A 14,935-nucleotide genomic window follows, 5' to 3' on the forward strand; every position below is an offset into this window, starting at 1 on the left:
CATATCCAATGAATGAAAGTTGATTCTTGTCTTATACCTTATATAAAAATTAACTCAAATGAGTCAGAGATCTAAATCTCTAAAGTATAGATCTCTTAGAAGAAAACCTTGGACAAAACCTTCATGACATTGGATTTGGCAATGGTTTCTTGGATGTAACACCAAAAACACGGGCAGCAAAAGGAAAAATAGACAATTTGGACTCCATGAAAATTTTCAAAAGTTGTGCACCAAAGATAATATCGACAGAGTAAAAAGGCAACCCACAGAATGAAAGACAATATTTGCAGATGGTGTATCTGACAAGGGATTGACCTCCAGAACATAGAGAGAACTCCTAAAGCCCAACAATAAAAACCAAATAGCTCAATTCAAAAATGGGCAGAGGACTTGAATAGACATTTCTCCAAACAAGATAAACAAATAACCAATAAACACATGAATAGATGCTACACCACTAATCATCAAGGACATACACATCAAAACTACAATGAGATAGCATCTCACACCTATTAGGATGACCACTATCAAAGAAAGAAAGAAGGAAAGAAGGAAAGAATGGAAGGAAGGAAGGAAGGAAGGAAGGAAGGAAGGAAGGAAGGAAGTTACAAAATCATGCCTGGATAAAAGATACATTCAAAGTGCAAGATAGACCAGTGGATTTTGATGTAGCGGAATATGAAAATTTCATCAATATGGTTTCAGATTCCACACTGCAACGAGTCTTTAAGCATCTACTCATTGAGTTTCAGTGTGATATTGAAGATGAATATCTACAATTATATGTGTAAGATATTAAAATACCCCTTCCTTTTCCAACGACATGTCTGAATGGGGTCATTTTTTTCATATACTTCCACAAGAAAAACATAACAGATTGATTGCAGAGGGATGTTTGAAAAATACAGCTGTCTTTTATTAAACCAGAGATTAAAGAGATTTGCAAAAATGTAAAATAATATGCCTTTCTATTCTCACTCATTTTTCTTCTTTGGAATTAACAAAGAGGTTCTGAGAACAAGAGGTTTGAGAACCACTGTTGTAGATAGCTCAGGAGGCTTTGAAAAATGTCCCTCAAATATCACTAACTCTGGTAGATTATTCTGTTTCCCGCTTATTCTCCTGAGGACTAGCTCTAAGTGTCCTGTCATTTAATCCTTTATTTAAGCCTCTTCACACACCAAAGCTTAAGCCACAGAGGAAACTTGAACAGTATTAGGCAGAGGCCCCTTTACTGTGGTGGCTTCTGAATCCCAGGACCCGTGCATCCCCCACCCTTTTTCCTTCTCTTGTCAGTGAGCTCCCTCTGTTTCCTGAAGGAGGTTTCTAAACATTCACAAGTCCCATGCAAGCCCACTCATGGCTCTTCGTATGGATTCATTCACAGAGTTGTGGCCCTAAGCAGGAGATTTTAGAGATTATGAAGAGATAGCCTTTCTTGGAAACCCTATTTCTAGAAGAAATAGAACACAACCCAGAGGCTTTAGCGTGGGAAAGAAGTGCTTTGAATGAAAACAAACACAAATATTTTTCTTTGAACGAATATTTTTCCTTGAAAAATTTTTGTTTGAAAACAAATATATTTCTTAAAAATATCCATTGATCATTTCTAAAGACTTTCTACCTAGGAATGGTAGAAAGCAGGAAGACACAATGAGTAGGCTCATGAGGTGAATTCTGTGCTACAAACCAAAGCTTGTATTTCAGAGAGCATGCTGTGTATTATTGGGAATAAAGCACAAAGCCGAATGTTAGAATATATTGGTAGTAGTCCAGGTTTTATCACCTAAGAATTTTGCGACTTTAAATATATCGTCCACAGAAGATTCTTTTGTATGTACTGGGTGGTAAATAAAAAGACCACTAGACTAGGCATATTAGCGAATGTGCCTCAAGTGTATGGCCATGTTCCTAACACATGGGAAATACCCTCCTGGCAGGATATTAGTATTTACTCTGGCGTTTGTAGTAGTATGGATATATGATGTTGGGAAAGTTGTCCGTTGCTTTGAGGCCTCATGGCCTCATTTCTGAAATAGGAATCGTTGTGTTTCCTAGTGCATCTCCCAAAGCTGTGAGGTGCAGTGAAAATGGGAGAGGACCAAGGACCCAAGACGCCTGTGGTTTAGTCCCAGCAAGAGCCACCTCAGTCACGTGACAATGGGGAAGTCATTTTTCTGACCAGCCCCTTTAGTTCTCATCGCTGTGAAACAAAGGGGTCGGGCCAAACCATCTCAGGTTCTGTCCAGCACTGACATTGTTAGCCCAGAATCTCTGATGATCCCACAAGTGTTAGAACTCTTTCCTAGATTACTTATTAAATCAGAGCAGAAACTAGAACCGAGGTCTTCCACCTTCTGAGTGTGTAAGTCTGTCTCATGGGATTCTGTCTAATGGGATGTTCCAAGACAACTTGACTGCCTGAAAAACTCTTCTCGCGGACTCATTCTTAAAGACCAAACTTCGAGAGCATGACGTCGCCATATAACTTTTACAAAGAAGTTGAGGGGGCTTTTGCAGTAAAATGAGGGAGGGAGACACTGTCTCCTGAGCACCAGCTATCTGGCAAGATTTCAAATACTTCCCAGTTCCGATGGATTGGAAATGCCACAACAACATTCGTCCTTGTGTCATTTTCTTTGTTTCAGTCCCAACAGCAATCAGAAAGTGCAGGGGAGTGTGGCAACAACGGAACAAGAAATTAATCAATCTCTCTCCAACTGCACTGAATGAGGGAACAATAAGAACAAAGCTATGACAGGAGAAACTGAGATATAATATCTGTTCTCTGTCTTATATCCATTTGATTAGAACAGTAATGGAATTGAGTTATCAAAAAATAAAAATATACATTTCCTTGGAGCTTAAATAACTTTTAGTGTTCATCCAAATCATTTGAAAGAAAATCCCGTCTACATTCATCTTGGATATGAACAATGGATCAATCTTTTCTTTTCTTTTCTTTTCTTTTCTTTTCTTTTCTTTTCTTTTCTTTTTTTTTTTTTAATGTTCCTCCCCCTCTTTGCTATGGCAATAGCTAGTTTCTGCACAGTTGATCAGATCAACGAGGCTATTGATTTGATTTGGTCATTGAAATGGTCCCTGAATTAGATAATTTAATGTTTTTCATCTTATGAATGAAAATCCTACTCACCTAGCGTTTCGTAAAAATATGGTCCATATTCCTACTGCATCAAAATCATCAGCAGTGCTTGTCATAAGAGCGGATCCAAAGGCCCCCTCCCGTCTAAATCAGACCCTGAGGATTCAAGAATCCTGTTGACAAGTTTTCCAGGTGATCCTTCTGAAAGTCACCAACGTCCTCACTGCCAGACCAAAACCATATTTGTTGTCCTCATCTAATTGAAATTCACTATAATATTTGTTGCCGTTGACAACTGCTTCCTTCTTGTTCCCTCAGAACAACTTTTGAAATCTAGTTATTAATCAGCCTTAGTTTTCTGATTGTAACTATTAAATGGCCCCAGATAGAAATTCATACCATGGAATTCAAGCATCCTTTTTTGGCTCCTAACTCTCATGCAATCCCTTTTATTTATTTATTTTTTTTTTTTTCAACGTTTATTTATTTTTGGGACAGAGAGAGACAGAACATGAACAGGGGAGGGGCAGAGAGAGAGGGAGATACAGAATCGGAAACAGGCTCCAGGCTCTAAGCCATCAGCCCAGAGCCCGACGCGGGGCTCGAACTCACGGACCGCGAGATCGTGACCCGGCTGAAGTCGGACGCTTAACCCACTGCGCCACCCAGGCGCCCCAACATGCAATCCCTTTTATGAGAGCCTAACCACACCATTCATTGTTCTATACATATACTTTCTTGCTTCTACACATTTCCCTATGTAAGTCCCTTAAACATAAATAATCCCTCCATATCCATCTTTGACGGAAAAACAATTTTATTAATCCTATTGATTTTTCAAATTTTATTCATTCATTTACTTTTTTTTTTGAGAGAGAGAGGGAGAGAGTGCACACGGGAATGCAGGGGGGAGGGGCAGAGGGAGAAGGAGAAGGAGAATCTTTAGCAGGCTTCATGCCCAACGTGGAGCCCCACGTGTGGCTCGAACTCACTCACCGTGAGATCAGGATCTGAGCTAAAATCAAGAGTCATATACTTAACCGACTGAGCCACTCAGGTGTCCCTCTACTTTTTTTAAATGCTACTTTTACAATCAGCATTTATTACTGAATCACTTCTAAGTAGAAGTCACTGAATTTGGTATTATGAACAGAAACGAAGCCGTGTCCTTTTCCCTTCACGGCCCCTGAGTTTAGGAACTCCTTCCTTAGGCAAACCTCCCGCTCCAGGTTTTTATTTCAGTGTGTTACTCTACTATGGCAAAGCTGAACACATCTCAACCTGTATTTAAAAAAAAAAAAAATACAATTAGAACATATCCTCCTCCTGTGATTAGACTGTAAGCTTTGCAATGATACAGGTCAAGTGTCACACAGCTTTCTAGGGCTCAAAGTATTCATTGTAGTTGCTCAGTGAACACTTGTTGCATGAGACATGGCTTTAATCTATCCCGATCCCTTTATTTGAGAGATGAAGAGAATGAAGTCGAGAGGGAGTAGCGCAAGTACTCAAGGTCAAATATTTAGTTGGTATCGGAGACAGAAATAATACCTTTCTTCCCTTAACATACTCTTATTCAAGTTCCAGTCTTAACATGGGAGAAGAGACTTGCTCTTGTCTTTCATTACTTGTCCCTTTCACATTATGTGTTTGCCTGTGACATTCCCATCTTCTCATGTGTATATCCGAAGGTATTATTTCAGTTTATTCGAATGCGAATTCCTTTCTTTTTGCTGGTGATTATTTTCATATTTGGTCTCTGATTCCCTTCAGTTCTGTCACACTCCTCTCTTGCTGCATGCATCAAGGTTACGATGCGGTGTTCCAGCTTGTAGCCAGCCACATCATGGTTTTGTACACAAAATAGTAATATCGTCTGTGCATTCCCAGCCTCCTTCCTGATCATGTCCAGGTAATTGCTGGTCGTTTGGCAGGAGAGCAGCACCTGAAACAGCTAGTTAAGGGAATGGATACACAGGTTCCAACATTCCTATTCCCAACTGTACCTGCTATTGAACCCGTAATCATACAAATATCATCTGTATTTATATTTTCTCTAAATGCATTCTCTACACAAGCTTATACCGAAGCTTGTGGGCTAGATATCTGCCTTGTCTCACAGCCTGTAATTTACGCACATTGGCTTGGCGTATTACTACACGGAATGGTTTAGTTCTGCCCGCAAACTTCACTGTGTACCGTTTTCAAAATAATTCCTTGAAAAATAATATAAGATACATTCCAGTATCAATATCCTAGAGGTTTCTCGGGTTCTGCTGCAATGTACAGAAAAGAAAAAAAAACATCTCATGTACTTCATCTTTTGTTTCCTTTTAAAAGTACCTTAAAAAATATTAATAAAGCCTTTTTCCTTGTCCATTCCATGCATAAGGTGCTCTAAAACATCCGTTAGAAAATCGACAGAAGACATCAGGAATTTTTGTAAAAATACATCAGTTGGCTTGCTCTGTTTATAGTATTTACCAAGCTCTTCAAACGGCTCTGGTAGATCAATCAGACAGAGTTTCCTTTTTCGAAACCACAATAAGTAATGTTTACTTTGTATCAGTGAGTCTTCTCGCTACCATAGAATCTTCCATAGAATCTTACACAGGCTGCCCTGGAGTCCCCTGAAAAGTGTCTGTAGCTCAGTGCTCAGGATCTGGTAGTTCTGAGACACAAGTTCTTTTGCTTCCCCTCTGAAACTCAAGTTATGAGGGCTGCCTTCGGTGCCAGAATGGACGAGAAAGCCAAGGACTTGAGGCCTCGTGCTGGTTCTCCGTTTATACGAATGGGTCATTTCTCCTCACTTCTCTGTTCATTTGCAAGATCAGGTATTTGCAGTAAGTGGCTTCATAGGCTTCTTTTAGCGTAGTTTTCCAAGGATTCTAAAACCTACCATGGCCCACAGTTTCACATTTGCTATTCATCTTCCAAAACATTTGCTAGTCTAAGATCTTTACCTTGGCTGCTTCATCAGTTAAAGCTGCACCATCCAGTACATTTATTATAATTTCATTATATGCCTCTATCTGGCCAGGGAAAAAGATAAGTTGGAGCAGAGCTCACTTTTTGAGCAAAAACCAAGGTGAACAAATATCCCTTCTTTTAATTTTGAACACAGCTTTTATTCTGTTTTCTCTTCTATTTTTTGTTTCTGTTTTTTTTTTTCTTCTGGTTTTTTCTCCTCTCTTTTTTCGCCTCTGCTTCTTTCTTTCTCTTTCTCTTCTTTCTTTCTCTTCTTCTTTCTTCTCTTTCTGTTTCTTTCTCCTTCCTGTTTTCTTCTTTCTTTCTTTCTTTTTCTTTTCTTCGCCTCCCTTCCTTTTCTTTCTTTCTTCCTTCTCCTTTTTCCTTCCTTCCTTCCTTCCTTCCTTCCTTTCCTCTGTCCCTCCCTCCCTTCTCTTTCTTTCTTTCTTTCTTTCTTTCTTTCTTTCTTTCTGTCTTTCTTTCCTCTGTCCCTCCCTTCCTTTTCTTTCTTTCTTTCTTTCTTTCTTTCTTTCTTTCTTCCTGCCCAGAATGGTCCCAAATAGCCTTCCATGGCCTCCTGCTTTTTAGATCTATACTCACAGAATTTTAGATTAGAAAGACATTTTAGAGATATGTGCTAGAGTAGAAAGAACATTACTTTTTGAAATTCATAAGTCTTACTTAACTTCTCTGATTTTCCGTATGAAAAAAGAAGAGCTGCAATGAAAATACTAAACACTTTCCTGAAGGCCACACACACAATAGTAGAGAGCACACTGCAAACGTTTCTACCCCAGTGTTGGCTGTGGTCATCGTACAATGCTCTGGTCCTCTAGGTGGCCTGGCAGTCCCTTGGAACCTGTGCTCGAATCCGTTTTTGAATTCTGGTTTGCCCCAGACACGTTGTATTTTTAAAAGAATGGCCAGAACAAGCTTTTCTATTTCCACATGGGCTCCCTTTCCCTTTTTAAAACACAATGCCTGTACTCCGACAAAGGCCTCTTTCCTATGATAGCCATTTGCTGGGGCTTTTGTCTGAGTGCCTGTTCAAGCAGAACGTGTGATTTACTGTTGGTTGTGAAGGTGAAAGAGATTTTGACAAGGGGAGAAATGGAGAAAGTCTGAGTTTTGTTCATTAACATGCAATCCTCTTTGTACTTATGTAGGGGGCGGGAGACAGAGTGGGGGGGGGGGATAGACATATGAGTTCTAAACTTGAAGCCTAATTTGGTTATGGAAACAGATCTGTGTCTGGCAGAAACACATGGCACCCCAGTCCTCAACCATCAGTGTTTGGGAAGCCTGCTTCATTTAATTGGTAAATCATCTGTCTTACATTGTTCTCTACCAGCATTATTGTGAGGCAGCTGCCCACCTTGGCTAATTTAAATATGATTTAGCAGGATAGCCTCCTGTCCCTTCTGCCAGGACATTCACAGTACCAAATTAATGTTGATTGGCATCCCCCACTCAGCCATTGGTGATTCATAGATAAGATTCTGTTACTGATCTACAGGGGCAGTTAGATGAGGATATCTTCATTGCCTCCTTTTCACCGGAAACGATTTGACCCATTATCCATTTGCTAATTTTCTCTATTGGTCTGCAAGATCCATTGTGTGAGCAGCTGTCACGCCTGTAAGTGGGGACTCCTCAAAGCACTTTGGGCAACTTCCCACGGTTCCAGGCCACCCTCCTGATTTATCTCTCTCTTGTTCAAACAGCGCAACTGACACTCCAGGTGACGGGGACAATTCTCTTTTCCCCTTTTGCAAAGTCTAATGGGAAGAACATTCATTTGATTCAGTAAATACGCTTCTAGGGATCACTTTTTATATGTCAGGCATTGTGGTAGGTGCTGTGGGTGATAGGTGTAGGAGCCTCCCACACCAGACTCTTGGGAAACCGTAGTCTAGATGTGTCGACAGATAGCCAATGACACATGGAAACGGTCAAGAGCCTGATCAAGATTTTAGGGGTGTTTGTACCTGAAACCTCATCCACTTCTGTTACTTAGATTCTATCCTCAATCCACATCTTTCTTCCTTCTCTTTTCTGCAGTTCTCCTCAGAGGCTGTTTCAGGTTTGATTTGGTTTTGTTTTGTTTTGTTTTTTTCCTCTTCGATAGCCTTTTTAAAAATGTGAAAAACTACAGGTGATTCTGTACTGCTTATGTGCTACCACATAAATAAAGTATTTTTCACAGCTGATTGAGAAACTCATTCATTTTAGGGGTGCCTGGGTGGCTCAGTCGGTTGAGCGTCCGACTTCGGCTCAGGTCGTGATCTCACGGTTCGTGAGTTCAAGCCCCGCGTCGGGCTCTGTGCTGACAGCTCAGAGCCCGGAGCCTGCTTCGGATCCTGAGTCTCCCTCTCTCTCTGCCCCTCCCCCGTTCATGCTCTGTCTCTCTCAGGCTCTCAAAATTAAATAAACGTTAAAAAAATGTTTTAAAAAGAAATCCATTCATCTTAAAAAGAAATTGTGACGGATAAACTTAGTCACCTCAGTCTTCTTCATGCTGCGAGGTCTTTCCTTTCTCTACAGAAGTTAACGCTCTCATGAATGTGGGATGTAGGTTTCAAATCCATGTTTGTTACCTTAACTGCCTGGGCATCTATCAGTAAAAATCTAGAGCGTCATACTGTATTTTTTTTTAATTTGTCAAGATTATATCATACTGTAAGTATCCTTCTGCTACTTGCTTTTTCCGTCGATATTATGGTTGACAGATCTGTATCGTTACACTTAGTTCTAGGTTATCTCTTTTAATTACTGTGTAATATGTCACGCATCATTTTATCTTCTCTTGGCCCCATGGATATTTGATTTATTTTTCCTTTTTGTTTTGTTTTGTTTTTCTTATATGTAACCAGCAAGGCCTCACTGAGTATCTTTGAAGATGTCTCCTTTTGCACATGAGGGAGAATTTCTCTAGGGTATATACTGAGAAATGGAATGGTCAGGTCATAGGCTATGCACGCAAACAATTTTACTGGTTATTGCCAGATCAGATTGCTCTCCAAAATAGTTATGCCTATTTATTTATTTTAATTTTATTTTAATGTTTATTTATTATTGAGAGACACACACACACACACACACACACACACACACACACACAGAGCATGAGCAGGGGAGGGGCAGAGAGAGAGGGAGACACAGAATCCGAAGCAGGCTCCAGGCTCCGAGCTGTCAGCACAGAGCCTGACCCGGGGCTTGAACTCACGAGCTGTGAGATCATGACCTGAGCCGAAGTCAGACGCTCAACCATCTGAGCCACCCAGGCACCCCTAGCTATGCCAATTTATATATATTCTCAGTGGCGATGCCTGAGTGTTCCTATTTCTCCTTTTTTCTGCCAAAGCTTGGCACTGTGTGGCTCAAGGATCCTTGCCAGTATGATGGGGTTAAAGTGTACCTTGCTGATACTTGCATTTTTCTGATTAAAGTTAGGTGGAACATTTTTTCATATTTACTGTTACCTTGGGTTTCATCTGTGAATTGCCTTTTGCATCTTCGTTCATTTTTCAATTTGCCCTCTCTAAATTGATTTGTAAGAGTTCCTTTATATGGAAGATATTAATATTTTGCCCGTTACATATGCTGTAAATCTCTCCTCCCAGTTTGTGGTATATCTTGATTTCATTTACGATGTCTTTTATTCTACAGAAAGTTTACATTTTAAGGATTTCTGTTTCTGTTGTTAGAGTGAAGATATACTTTCCTACTTCAAGGTTCTACTATTCTATTCTGCATGGTATTCTAATAGTTATTTTTTCCCCCACAGTTCAGTCTTTACACCATTTGGAGTTTGCTTTTGACATTGGTTGAGGTGGGAGTCTAATTTTGCTCTATTTTACGTATGAACAGACAATTTGTTCTACATTAGTTTGGTCCCAGCTGCTTTTGGATGCCTCCTCCAATCATATACCAAGGTCTCAGATATGTCTAGATATCTTTCTGGGGTACTAATTTTATTGTATTAACTGTTTTTCCATTACCTTGCTTCCAACCTTCTATCTTCATTTCTGTGTCTTTATCGACGTGTATGATGTCTCTCAGGATAAAAATCTACAATTACGATTTTGGCTTGATGCGTGTTCTGCTAGTCCTTTCTCCTTAACTCAAAAATAATTACGGCATTTTTTTTTTTTCTGTTGTAGCATCTCTGCTTCAGAATCTTTGTCCTCAAATCAGTCACACAAGTTTGATTCTTCTTTAAATATGAATCCTCTGCATTCTTGCTTATCTGAATTTGCATCTCAGTGTCTTGGGTTTTGATCACCAAATCAAAAGATCCCTGTGTTATTTCTTCTAAGACATCTAGGGACCACAAGGGGGGTTAGACTCCTGAAGATAATTCCCTGAATTTCCAGGGCAAACATGTTCTCTAAGCTCCTAGCACATGACTTACTGCAATGATATGACTCAGTACAAGATCAAAATCAAAATCAGGCTAACAGTTAACTGGTCTAAGAGATGTCAATGTCGAAAAGTGAAGTTCGAAATGGAAAGTAAAGATCTATGAGGATTCAGAGGAAGGTGAAGGTGTATCTGGCAATGCAATTAAAGAAAAGTTTGTAAGCATGATGAGATTTTAGTTGAAACTTTGAAAATAGGGAAGATTTTCACATGGAATGGAAAACGGCATTCCTTTAAAAAGTTTTTTTTTAATTTATTTACTTATTTTGAGAGAGACAGAGACAGTGCAAGCAAGGGAGGGACAGAGAGACAGAGAGAGAGTCCCAAGCAGCCTCCATGCTGTCAGCGCAGAGCCTGATGCTAGGCTCGAGCTCACGAAACAGTGAGATCATGACCTGAGCCGAAACTAAGAGTTAGTTGGACGCTTCACCGACTGAGCCACCCATGCGCCCCTGGAAAACGGCATTCCTCACCTAAGGAAACCATGGTTCATGTTGGGTTTGGCTTAAGATCAAAGAAGGTTCCAGACCACCTATATGGGATTTGCATAGGATCTGACCTAAAGTCGGTTTCACAAACAAAACATATTTTCAAAAAACGTATTTTATGATCTGCCCCTGTGGTCTATGAAAGAGATTGGGGAGAGTAAGGGGAATAGAAAGGAGTGACGTAGAGGGAGAATTTGTGGACGGGCTCTCCCCTCACTTTCCCACACACAATGGAGCAGGTATGGGAGAGTTCCTACTCTTTACCTTGAGACAAGTGAGGACTTCCAAGAAGGTGTGTTAATCGTGTCTTTTTTGTTCTCTGTATTTTGGCTCTTTGACATCTTGAGGCCCTGCTGACACCGGAGGGACACTTGTCCCTCCCAAGGCTGCTAATTCCCAGAGACAGCAAACAACTCATGTGGCAACGGGCCTTTCACATGCAAACCGGCCTGCCCCCCCCCCCACCACCTTGTTTATCATACTTCCTCTTTCTGGCCACTATTCCCTGCCCTACTCACCCCAAGGACCAGGCACCTGACAGCTAAAGAAAACTCCTACACCCCAGAACCCACTTCAGTTATTCAAACTAGCTGATCCTAAGCCTGCTTGTTCTTCCTGGCTTGTTTCTTCCAGCAGAAATCACGGTAGAGACTCGTGAGCGTGTTTTCCCCTCACTCCCTCTGCCTCCTGACCGACCCTGGGGCTTTCCCGTGTGGCACCGCGGGGCATGCTGTGCTTTTTTTTCTAACAATCTGTGAGTACAACAAATGTCCCCCTTCGTGACACTCATTTCCGTGTCTTCATGTCTTCCCATATCTTATCAAACCCTGTCCCGGGTCCCCTGTGACAGAAGACCATTAGGAAGCTGGATGTGGAACGTGTGTCCGTGATGGATGGGACTCATGCCTGTAAAAGAGTAAGAGGCAGCCTGCGGTAGCTACTTTTGGGAGGTGATGTTGCCAGTCACGTCCTCCAAAAAGCCCATGACAAGGTGAGATCAAAAGTGTAAGGTGCTTAATGGAGAAAACTCCTATGAAGGGTAAAGGAAGAGGGAGCAAGAGCAATCAGGGAGAAACTTCCACCATGGGGTGGGTGGAAAACCTGTGAGAGGAGAGAGGAAAGAATTAGGAAGAGCCTCAGGCTTCTGCTTAGTTCACCAGTAAGACGTCTTCTGCTTCCTTATCTTTCTTTCCCCTCCTGGCCCCAATCCTGGCGAAGTCACCAACCTTAGTCAGCGTCATGGAGAAGGAAAGACAGAAAGACAAGGCAAAGAAATATAGAATCAATACGGGTAGATCTCACCTCTTTCACGCCTCAGACTTCTCACTCGCCGTAAGTTCTCTCCTCCCTGAGAGGAGTTTCAAATTAAAAATTTCCTCCATCTAGTTTATTTCTAGTGACATTTTAGTCACCAACGATGTCTTAGCCTTTGTGATAGGTCATTGCCTTACGTATCTTTTTAAAAAAAAAATTTTTTTTAAAGTTTATCTATTTATTTTGCAAGAGGCAGAGCCAGTGCGAGTGGGAGAGGGGCAGAGAGAGGGGGAGAGAGAATCCCAAGCAGGCTCCGTCCTGCAACACAGAGCCCAATGTGGGGTCCTTATAATTTCTTACTTTCTTGCCCAGTTTAGATTCCCTTGTCGTCTCTTCATCCGATGTTCATCCGATGTTCTTACAGATCAGTTCAGCTGTTCACTGCTAATATATCGCACATATGCTTTAGAGGATCATGAAGAAAGCATACAGCCATGCAGGTATTGCCACTGTAAATTTATGTCCTTCATCACCAATGGTTCCTTCAGTCCTTCCCATTGGACCTCCTGTCTCCCTAGTCAGAGCTCTTTTTTTTTTTTTAATTTTTTTTAACATTTATTTATTTTTGAGACAGAGAGAGACAGAGCATGAACAGGGGAGGGGCAGAGAGAGAGAGAGAGGGAGACACAGAATCGGAAACAGGCTCCAGGCTCTGAGCTGTCAGCACAGAGCCCCACGCGGGGCTCGAACCCACGGACCGCGAGATCATGACTTGAGCCGAAGTCGGACGCTCAACCGACTGAGCCACCCAGGCGCCCCCCTTTTCTTGCCTCTATGATTCTTAAATCTCGGAACACCGCCTCTCCTTTGCTCTCATTCTCAAATACTCCATTCCCAAGTCATGCGGAAAGTAAAAGCCACCAGCTTTTATGCCACACAATCGACCGCTTGCGTCTAGATTATTGCAGTAACCTCCTAACTACTTCCCGTTTTGTCACATCCCAATCCATTTCCCACAATGCAGGCTCCCTGATCATTTCACTCCCTTGCCTAAAACCCTCCCGACTCCAAGATGGAGCCCGAACTACCGCACAGGGTGCATGCGCCCCTGCGAGACCGCCTCCCACTCATCTCTATCGGCCTCATTTCTCCCCACCCACCGCTGTATGCAAAACTGACGTTCCCGCTACAGGGAACTTCGGTTCCTAAGCTGATCACCACATAGCCCTCTCTGGGCTCCGGGCCTTCCTTCACATTTCTGTGTCTCCCCACAGCCTTATTCTCTCTCCCTCTTTACCTGGCCAATTGTTACACATCCTTTGTGACTCATCTTAAAGGCAGTCCCTCTTCAAAACCTTTCCCGATCCCCAGATCTAAGCCTGACGCCCTTTCTGTATGCTTCCTGATGATCTGCACGCCCACGTCCTAAGAGGTAACACCGTGTGTTACAATTGCCTTGTCTGTCTTTCCTGCTTTAAGAGGGCAAAAATCCCTCTTATCTGTAAATTTATTCCTAGATCTAAGCAGAGTCCCCAGCACATAAAAATTACTCAGTCAATGCCCCCTGAGTAAATAACTATGAACAGTAACTCAAAAATTCTTTTGTCACTTGGGAGGGGGAAAAAAATCCACAATGGAATAGTCTACAGATAAAGAAACTTGGCTATGTATCCGTCGAGGAAAACACGTTACATAGAAACATGCTCGCATAATCTAAACAATCTATGGGTATTTATACACGTGATGAAAGTTGTGAACTCAGGCCAAAACTGCTGGGCCTCTAAATACCCAGCAAATCAGCAGATAATTTTGTGCCCTATACCACAAAGAAGCACACGACTGCTGTTGGCTGACGTTCATAATTAATATCTTGTAATAACCCAAATGCCTTTATTTCCGAGTCTCTATGATAAAACTGCTAATAAACCTCTTTCTCAACATGAATAACAATTGCATCTCCTCTGGTAAAAGACAGGCGAGTGTATTTCCCTTCATAAATGAGAGTTAGAGTCCATGAAAGCAACAACTCTCTTTATCTCCACAACTCTGCTGCAGTAAAATGGTCATATAGAATTCTCGCAGAATGCCATACATTATTTCCTCCTTAAAAATTAGCATCTTTAATGCCACAATGAATACTAATTTATAGACTTCTTAAATATCCTCTTATAACGTTTTTTTAACATAAGATAGCTAACATCTCTGAGTTAAAACATATTAGAATAACATTACCCGAAGCAGCCACTATGGAACAGTAGCTTCCCAGCTGAAAGATGTTTTTTTTTTCCTGCTGGGCTGAAAGCGAATACAGCATTAGGAAAGCCCTTGCTTTTGACTTTTATTAGGTGGGAACTACAACCAAACAGGGCTAACCGAGGGGGAGAACTGTACTATAAATCATTTTAATCCTGACCATTTGCACACGCGATGAAGACAGCTAGTTGGTCGGTTTAGGGATGTAAACCTTTAAATGAATTCCAAATTAGTTTGTTTGTGATATTAGGCTTGCTAGCGAGAGAGGAAAAGAGTTCATCCGAGAATGAGCTGTGCTTCAGGAAGTTGGGAAGGGGGCCCCAGGGGTCTCTTTTCTGGGGACAGAAAACTCTTGGAGCATTGATGTGTCAGATAGAGGCTGTGGGGTGGGGTCAGGGACACAGAAAATGGCAGAGCTCCCTTAGATACCGTGACTCTTATCTCCTCT

This window comes from Lynx canadensis, chromosome F1 (assembly GCF_007474595.2).
Source record: "Lynx canadensis isolate LIC74 chromosome F1, mLynCan4.pri.v2, whole genome shotgun sequence".
Taxonomy (NCBI): Eukaryota; Metazoa; Chordata; class Mammalia; order Carnivora; family Felidae; genus Lynx; species Lynx canadensis.